The following is a 9,522-nucleotide window of genomic DNA, read 5'->3' on the forward strand; positions in this document are numbered from 1 at the left end:
CACGGGATAGGTCTGACGCAGCAGTTGCCGTGGTGACAACAGCACGTTTTCCGCTTTCGCGACAGGGACTTCGCTTCCTCCCATGATGGTGCTTATTGAACGACACTGTTACGACAGTTAATATCATCTTATCACAAATGAGAACTGAGGTTAATTCGCCTTTACATGATTAATATCAGCGACTTAGATGAAGGCTAACCAGACGCGCGATCTAGCGATCTTGTTAATCACGTCTCACATGTACATGTTACATGTGACAGTATGCCCTATATCGTAATGAAATGGAGTGAGCGAGTTTAGTTTTACGCCGCATTTAGCAATATTCCAGCAATACCACCACAGGGGACAACATCAATGGGCTTACAAAAATCACAATGAGCAAGTGAGGTTAGTTTTACGCCGCTTTTAGCAATATTCCAGCAATATCACGGCGGGGACACCAGAAATGGGCTTCACACATAGTATCCATGTGTGGAATCGAACGGGCCTTCGGCATGTCGAGCGAACGCTTTAACCATTCGGCACCCCACCGCCCCTAACTCGCAATGAAATAGATGTGAGTTTTGGAGTTGCACAAATTCCAAATGGCCGTATAGGCTCAGTCGCATATTTTTGCACCAGTAAAATATATTTTTTTACCTAGCATATAACGAAAAACATAGCACCTAGCAAAACGTATTTACATTTAAATGCCTACTCAGCGGTCTTTCGAATTCTTTCTTAATGAATTTATTATGCAACTTCCAGATCGGAGACATCAGTAAGAAACCTTACTCAATATTCACCTTCATGATCGATTATTAACGGTGATTAGCCGTAACATTGCTGTTGTACATGTAACTTTGCAATGTTACGCCTAATCGGCGAACGTTACGAACAGCCGCTGAACCATCTCGTTTCAGTTCAACAAACAAGGTGTGAGACACTCGCCATACACTTGACCCTACCAGTACACGAAGCTTTAAATACATCGATGCCCTGCCACACAGTCAGCACAAGGTCAAGCCAGTAGAATAATAGCCACATGGGAACACATCAACCCAGCTTAACATTTTATTATTATCCAAATGTATTAAATATATTTCAAAAATATAATGTAATAAATATTAAAGGTAACGTAAATTAAAATGAATATATAAAATATAAAAAATACGATTTACATTCCAAAATTTAACTAGACTCATATAGATACATTATAATAATTATTATTATTATAGGATATATATATAGCGCACATATCCACGCAAGTGAGTGCATGCTCAAGGCGCTGGTATTTTCCCCTCGATCATTGGATGTCAATCTCAACGGCACATCGTATTATCAATCTCAACACCCTGGGGAGTATACAACTCTTTTCAGCCACTAGGCGCACCGAGTTATTGATGCTTTCTCATCCTAACGAGGATTCAGGTGATGAAGGAACACGAATGTACTAGATAAAAATATTTCGAAACATCGTGTACCTCAAAATGAGGAAAATGGCATCTATAAATGCTTGCATTTATGTGTGTGCCGTTCAAAAATGTAAATTCACTTATTTTTAGATACACTTTACGTTTTCATCATTTTCATCATTTTAGTTACAATTATACGAAGTCAGTTTGTATCGATTGTAAGGTTGAAAAAAATGCAACATTAAATCAGATCAAGTAAAACCGTGTATGTACCTTTTTTACGACGCTTCGATTTACTAAGGACACTTGTCGATAACAGGGTCAGTCTGCTTGAGTGAAGACTCGGGAAACGGCTAAAACCTGCTAGATCTTCTACGTTTCTCTTCGTTTGAACTAGTTGCACGGTTCAAGTGTTAATGATACCTCCAATAAAGTCATTTTGTCTTTTATATCCACAAGTCTACATTACCGTCACAACATCAGACGCCAAGAATCTTGTAAATCCCTTCTGTTTACGTAACATTGCACTGGCTGCGCATTCATAAAGGTAATTGTCAATTTCGCATCGTGTTGTTGAGGCCGAGGTGTCAATCATTGTCACAACACGCGTGATGGACGATAACTGATGGCAGCTGTGCTTATAACAACACTGTTAATTGACAATACCCACAGAGGCAATGAAGACCCTGTAAACCTATAATTAACGGATTAAGACTTAAACATCTAATAGGATCATAAATTTTATCAAAAGCCGAGTCTGACGAGTGGTAGTTTATTGTGTAAACAAGTAACTATACTACAATTAAAGCGTTTGGTACAGATTGAGACAGTAAAGCGGATAGTGGATGTTTTTTAAAAATGTGTGTCTTCTTTTCAATGACATGCTGTTTATGTATACAAGGGCTTGATGCGTACAATTTCGGGCAAATTTCAAAATAAGAGCGGAAGGTCGCGAGTTCGATCCCCGACCGCGTCTTACCAAAAATATGGTACTTGTTGTTCCCTGCCTGGCGCTCGGCATTAATGGGTACAACAAGGACTGGTCTGCTCGGAGTCAGTATAATTCGCCTGAGTTGGGTATTCATGCTTAACTGCGGCATGGTATCTCAGTGAGCTGGCACTATAAAACCAGCTTAAGTCTGGGCTAGTACAAGCAGCCATACATACACACGCATGCACGTCGTCATATGAGCGAAATATTCTTAAGTACGACGTTAAAAATAAAGAAAAAACCCTGTTGGTTTTTCTTTGGTGTTTTTGGAAATTGCACAAAAGGCATTGGCAAATTTCACATCTTTAAAGAATGACTACTAGGTAAGGAACATTAATTTCTTGGAGTCTTGAAGATAAATTCAACCATGACTTGGAACGAGCTTGTAGTGTTCATGAAATGTAACAGACATAACCAACCTTGTGAAAGATATTGTTAATGCAAACAAGTGTTCGGGAATTGTTTGTGTTCGATTATGAGAAAATATGATCGATTGTTTGGTCGTTCAGTCACTGCGACCAATCTTCGATTATTTCAATTAATCGGACCACCACTAGTTGGAGCATTAACAGTACATTCGACATAACCCGACTAAAACGACATACAATTTTAATAAACACAAATATATAAATTGGTGACGATAGTGATGATGATTTAACGTGCGCTTTCCGACATAATGCGTATCCCGCACAAGGGCTCGCCAGGCCATTTAGTGTTTGATCGAAAGAGGGTTTGATCCCGAAAGGCTGCATACTTAAATTTGTATGAATTTTTCATTTGAAAATTTGTCAGAAGTGGTGCAGGGAGCTGAATTGATAAACAGATTCGTTGTTAAATACATACATGTATTTATTGCCCCAACCAATCGATTTATTTTAATCTGTGTAATCAGATCGTTGTTTAATAGACACGAGGCTGTAGGCAACTTGTGTCGCCTGGGGTTAATTCGGGTGCTGACATATATTGCCTGCATTATGATAATGAGAACAGGTCATCATCCCTTGACCCTGTGACTCATCTGACCTGCTCGAATGAAGAATGTGTGCATGTTATTTCACACGTGAACATTCACTCCTTGAGTAATTACCTAATCAGCGACCGCCTCCGTGGTGTAGTGGTTAGAGCGTCCGCCCGGAGAGCGGAAGGTCGCGGGTCATCCCGCGTCATACCAAAAGACGTTAAAATATGGTACTTGTTGGCCCCTGCCTGGCGCTCGGCATTAATGGGACTGGTCGACTCGGAGTCAGTATAATGTGTCTGAGTTTGCTATTCATGCTTCACTGCGGCGTGGAATCTCAGTGGGCTAGCACCATAAAGCCAGCTTAAGTCTGGGCTAGTACACGCAGCCGCACATACACATACACACGCATGTATGTCGTCATATGAGCGAAATATTCTCAAGCACGACGTTAAACACAATTTCACCTCACCTCACCTAATTAGCTGCCGTAGTAAAGTTACATAGTGTTCATTTTCATTCAACATATACTGATGCACAGAAGAAAGGGGAGAGGTAGGAAAAAAGTGAAAATTTGTGTTGTGGTTGTGACTACAATGAGTAAGTGGGTTTAGTTTTACGCCACTTTTAACAATATTCCATCAATATCACGGCGGGGGACACCAGAAATGGGCTTCACACATTGTACCCATGTGGGGAATCAAACCTGGGTCTTTGGCGTGACGAGGCAATGCTTTAACCACTAGGCTACCCCATAATTTGGGAAGCCAGTAACTGTAAAATCGTGTTTAACATGCTTGCCCACTAGCCGTTTCCGTTTCTGTAAGTTGAAGATCAGGGTTAGAATTAGTCTGTCTCAGTCGACCCGTGAAGATCCGGGGTAGAATAGGTCTTCAGCAACCCATGTGCTTGCCATAAAAAGCGACTATCTTGTCGTAAGAGGCGACTAACGGGATCGGGTGGTCAGTTTCGCTGACTTGGTTGACACATGTCATCGGTTCCCAATTGCGCAGATCGATGCTCATGCTGTTGATCACTGGATTGTCTGGTCCAGACTCGATTATTTACAGACCGCCGCCATATAGCTGGAATATTGCTGAGTGCGGCGTAAAACTAAACTCACTCACTCACTCTGTCTCAGTCCCTGAACCACATTATTTTCCCTACTGCCAAGCCCTCTCTGCAGTGCTAAAGCCCTAAATAAAGCAAGTCTAGATTTCCTCAGGTTCAGGTTCTGAATCTCTGGCCTCCCTAGGGCTCCTTTTCAATTTATATGGGTTTGTTTGTTACTATCAAAATTATATATATTCAGAGACTAAGCGTTAGTGTAGGTTAGAATTAGTCTTTTAGCAACCCATACTTGTTCTAAAAGTGAGTGAGTTTAGTTTTACGCCGTTAAGGTCCGGGTTTGAATATTGATCTTCAGTAGCCCATGCTTGTCGTAAGAGGCGACTATGACGGGATCGGGTGGTCAGGCTCGCTGACTTGGTCGACACATGTCATCGGTTCCCAATTGCGCAGATCGATGCTCATGCTGTTGATCATTGGATTGTCTGGTCCAGACTCGATTATTGACAGACCGCCGCCCTATAGCTGGAATATTGCTGAGTGCGGCGTAAAACTAAACTCACTCACTCACTCACCCTTACACCAAAAAATAAACCAGGAATGATGCTTATCTTGATTCCGTATGTATAGTATTCGTTGGTCAAGTTCATGATAACGCATATTTTATAAGTGCATGTTATGCTAGCGTGTCACCGAGGTAGAGCTGTCGCTAGCTCTTCAGCTCACCTGGCAACTCGTGTAAACGCCAGATATAAAACGGGAACATGTTTTCGTGGACATGTTTTGAAAGTGTCACTTTGTTTTTCAGCAAGTAGAGCGTGACTCACCTACAGCTAGCTTCATGGAAGAAATACATGACAATAATAGTGGAAGGAGTTAAGTGAATTTAAATATATATGAAACTGTGCGTTTTAGTGGTAAAACTACTGTTTGATATCCAATATTTCCAAAACGTCAGTTGAAAGTCATTTTGCTGTGAATTATAATCTATTTCTACCCGTGAAGATCCGGGTTAGAATTGATCTTAGCAACCCTTGCTTGTCGTAAAAGGCAAATAACGGGATCGACTGGTCAGGCTCGCCGACTTGGTTGACACATGTCATCGTATCCCAATTGATGTTCATGCTGTTGCTCACTGGATTGTCTGGTCTGACTCGATTATTTCCAGACCGCCGCCATATAGCTGGAATATTGCGGCGTTATGAAAGAAACAAAACAGACAAATATAATCTATTTCATTTAAATTGCTTACACAGGTCCATTTACGGCTAACATCATGTAATATATGAATTTATATCACATTGTAATAGAAGATGATTAGTAAAACGGTTAATCGAATTATATCATAATTTATTAAGTTGTGTTCCACCAATAGCTGTTATTTACTGTACGTTGGTAGCTTGTTTGGTCACCAGTATTGCAAAGTACATTCTGTTGTGAGATATCATCTGTGCCATATTAATTGCTTATCAATGTCCATTTACCGTTACATTCATTGTAATAAATACTTTGGGAATATAATTTAACACAGGATTAAGCTGTAGTGAAAATGTGAAAATTATAATATGTATCAAAGTGTGTTCCGGAACCTTGGTTTGGTTTCTTGTTTTACGCCGCACTCCTGCAATATTCAGGCGGTCTGTATATAATCGAGCCTGGACCACAATTCGCTATTATTCCTGAAAAAAACAGAAGCTTCTTTGGTCACTAATATTGATAACCCGTGAAGTCCGGGTTTGAATATTGATCTTCAGTAACCCGTGCTTGTCGTAAGAGGCGACTAACGGGATCGGGTGGTCAGGCTCGCTGACTTGGTTGACACATGTCATCGGTTCCCAATTGCGCAGATCGATGCTCATGCTGTTGATCATTGGATTGTCTGGTCCAGACTCGATTATTTACAGACCGCCGCCATATAGCTGGAATATTGCCGAGTGCGGCGTAAAACAAACTCACCCACTCACTCACTCACTCACTCACTAATATTGATAAAAATTGACTTGAAAAATATTCTGTTGTGAAATACTAGTTTCCGTTTTATGTACATGTTAATAAAGTCCAGCCAGTGTGATGAATGCTTTCTATATTCACAGTAGCATGTAACTTACTCGGGGACTCTCGAACCGATGGTTGGTAACACAAGCAACAGTGACTCATTTCGACTATCCGATCGTCAATTGACCTACGACAACCACGTGGTTCTTACCTGGTGTTACAGGTGTGAATTCTGGTTCATTACAGAACTGGCTTTCACCTCTCCCGGAAGTTAAATGTGTGTTACGTATTTCTGACAACGCATCACCGTTTGTACCGTTATATTGAATGTTACTGATAACGTTCGACACGGAATGTTTTTGTGATGTCAATGCAGGCGCTCTATGTATTCGGTTACTCGCTCACAGCAGTCCTGGATAAGTGATACGGACGACTGTTCTGTAAAGCCACATAATTTTGATGTCATCTACATGCACTGGTTTCTGGTGCCTGATTCGGGTTCTCATGTGTAACTGTAGCATGGTGTCTAAATATGCAAGAACTGTAAACCGGCGTAAGTCCGGACCTACCACAAGCAACACACACACACACGCACGCACGCACGCACGCACGCACGCACGCACGCACGCACGCACGCACGCACGCATACTCCCACTCACAAGCACCTACAGACACATTGGTTCATACAACTATGCGCACGCACACGCATTCGTGCTCTGAAACACATGCACACCAACGTGTATATATACACATGCGCGCGCACGCACACACGCACACAAACACACACAGAGAGTGCAATATTCCAGGACGTATTTTGTTCTGAATTCTTTATACATTACATGAAACTTTCTCAGTCGTACACAAGAAAAAACGTTTGGTTATCGAAACCATTGATGCGGACGTAAAATGTTCTACACTGGCACACATCTGCATGTTCTTGTATCATTGAGAAATCCTAACCCAAGCGAATATACTTCATATTGTTTCACAGCAGTGTATGTGAGTTTCACATTTATTGTATTGTCTAAAGATTAAAAGGCAATAATAACGATCAGCCTGGTTCATTAAAATATCAGTAAATGACATGAGAATGGGACAGCTGTGATCAAAGGGAGATAACTCTCCATGCAATTGTGGGGTGATATGTAAAATCCGACAAGGATATTTCAATAAATATACGTGTGTATTTTTACACTTAACTGTAAATTGTGAATATTTGTGCAATTTTGCGTCTATCTTGGATGTAAGGATTAATCTTGTTTGACTACAACACTGTACAATACAAGTTAATATTTCAGAATAATTTAATTAAACACATGGTGATCTTAAAAAATCATTGAATACTTTTTCCAAAGTGTGTCCAAGTATGTAAGGTTCTTTAGTTTAAACGTATTTTATTCAGAACGTGAAAACGATCGGGGCTAAGTTCTTGCATCTAATAAAACCCCTCTCCAAAGATATTTACAACACCACATTTCTGCACATTTAAGCAGTTATAGGAGACAGAGGAAGATTGACAGTTCAGGGGAAATGTTACAATACGAAAGGTGTATATAAAGATGACTACTGGAATCGTTTAGATTTGCTTATATACTGATGTACATTTTTTAAATATAATTTCACTTTGATGCTTTGTCAGATCTGCAATGCCGTTTAAGAGAGCCGATAGTGTAATCACAGAATTACAAGCATATACATCTTGAATAGTTTTAAACAAGATCTGTCCATGTTGTTTGTAAGGTTCTTTAACGTGGTTACTATCGTGGAAGGAAAACTATTCGGTGTTCTTGAAAACTGGTGAGAATATTACCATCGCATGATTATAGATTTCAAACAATGATTCCTTGTTAATACGGGGCGGTGGGGTAGCCTTGTGGTTAAAATTTTCGCCGAAGCCCCGGGTTCGTTTCCCCCGTACAGGTACAAAGGGTGAATCCCCCGCCGTGATATTGCTGGAATATTGCTAAAAGCGGCGTAAAGCCATACTCACTCACTCACTATGCCACAAAGGGTCGATCCCCCGCCGTTAAAAACACATGTACTCTTCAACGTCGTGACATTGATGACGCCGTGACCTTGATGACGCCGTGACCTTGAACGTCTTCACGTTACCCAGCAATAGTTACTTAGCAGGAACTACGGGAACTGGTCGTTGTTCCTGGTTCGCGGGTCTGTGGGGGAGCCCTGTGGGTAAACGTTCGCTCGTCACGTCGAAGAACCAGGTCCGATTCACCACATTGTGATATTGCTGATACGTCATATGCGGCGTAAAACCATTCTCACTTACCTGTGGTAAGGTTATAATCAGACCTTCCTTCTAACTTCGTTCCGATTTGACTAATTTGGTAGATTGTAAATAACAATTGCAGCCCGCATTCTGTCAAACAAACCAGTTGATCACTGGATTGTCTGGCCCAGACTCGATTATTTACAGACCACCGCAATATGGCTGGAATATTGCCGAGTGCGGCGTAAAACTAAACTCACTCACTCACTCAAACAAATCAATGAAGACACAAACATTGGTGACCCGGTACTAGGCTTCCAGTGCAAACAGTTACTGGAGTCGTGAATATGGACACTTCCAGTATAAAAATATACGATGACATCTTTTCAGATCCTCTTTGTGTTTGTTTGTTTGTTGTTTAACGTCGCATTCAGCAGTATTCCAGCTATATGACGGCGGTTTGTAAATAATCGAGTCTGGACCAGACTATCCAGTGATCAACATCATGGTCATCGATTTCGCAACTGGGATGCGAGGACATGTGTCAACCAAGTCAGCGAGCCTGACCACCTGATCCCGTTAGTCGCCACTTGCTTTCAGATCTTTTTGGCAGTGGAACGCTTCATAGATTAAGTTTAAATTGCTGTAACAATGATCAGAATTTTAATTTCCGGAGTTTTACCAACTTTGGTATATAAACAGCCGCACCAAATAAATTCAACGTCCGCAAATTTCGATAATGTATTTTAGGAGAGATTGATTTTAACAGCAAACCAGCCAACAAATCTTACTCGACCAGTTCGTTCATTAATCAGTGGAACGTATTCATTTCCATGATGGCGTAAATTCGTATGGACACTTATGTGCCTCAGCTATCAAGATCATGTCA

The 9,522-nt window shown here is 41.0% G+C and overlaps 1 long non-coding RNA gene across 1 annotated transcript; it reads left to right on the forward strand.

The window, feature by feature from the left end:
- Positions 1-1,584: 1,584 nt before the first annotated feature.
- Positions 1,585-8,016, forward strand: LOC124256088. The gene is made up of 3 exons (XR_006892823.1): positions 1,585-1,595; positions 2,221-2,223; positions 7,906-8,016. It is a non-coding gene; the product is annotated as an uncharacterized LOC124256088 (long non-coding RNA).
- The last annotated feature ends 1,506 nt before the right edge of the window (positions 8,017-9,522 follow it).

This window comes from Haliotis rubra, unplaced genomic scaffold (genome assembly GCF_003918875.1).
Source record: "Haliotis rubra isolate DU_JTF1 unplaced genomic scaffold, ASM391887v1 Scf617, whole genome shotgun sequence".
NCBI lineage: Eukaryota > Metazoa > Mollusca > Gastropoda > Lepetellida > Haliotidae > Haliotis > Haliotis rubra.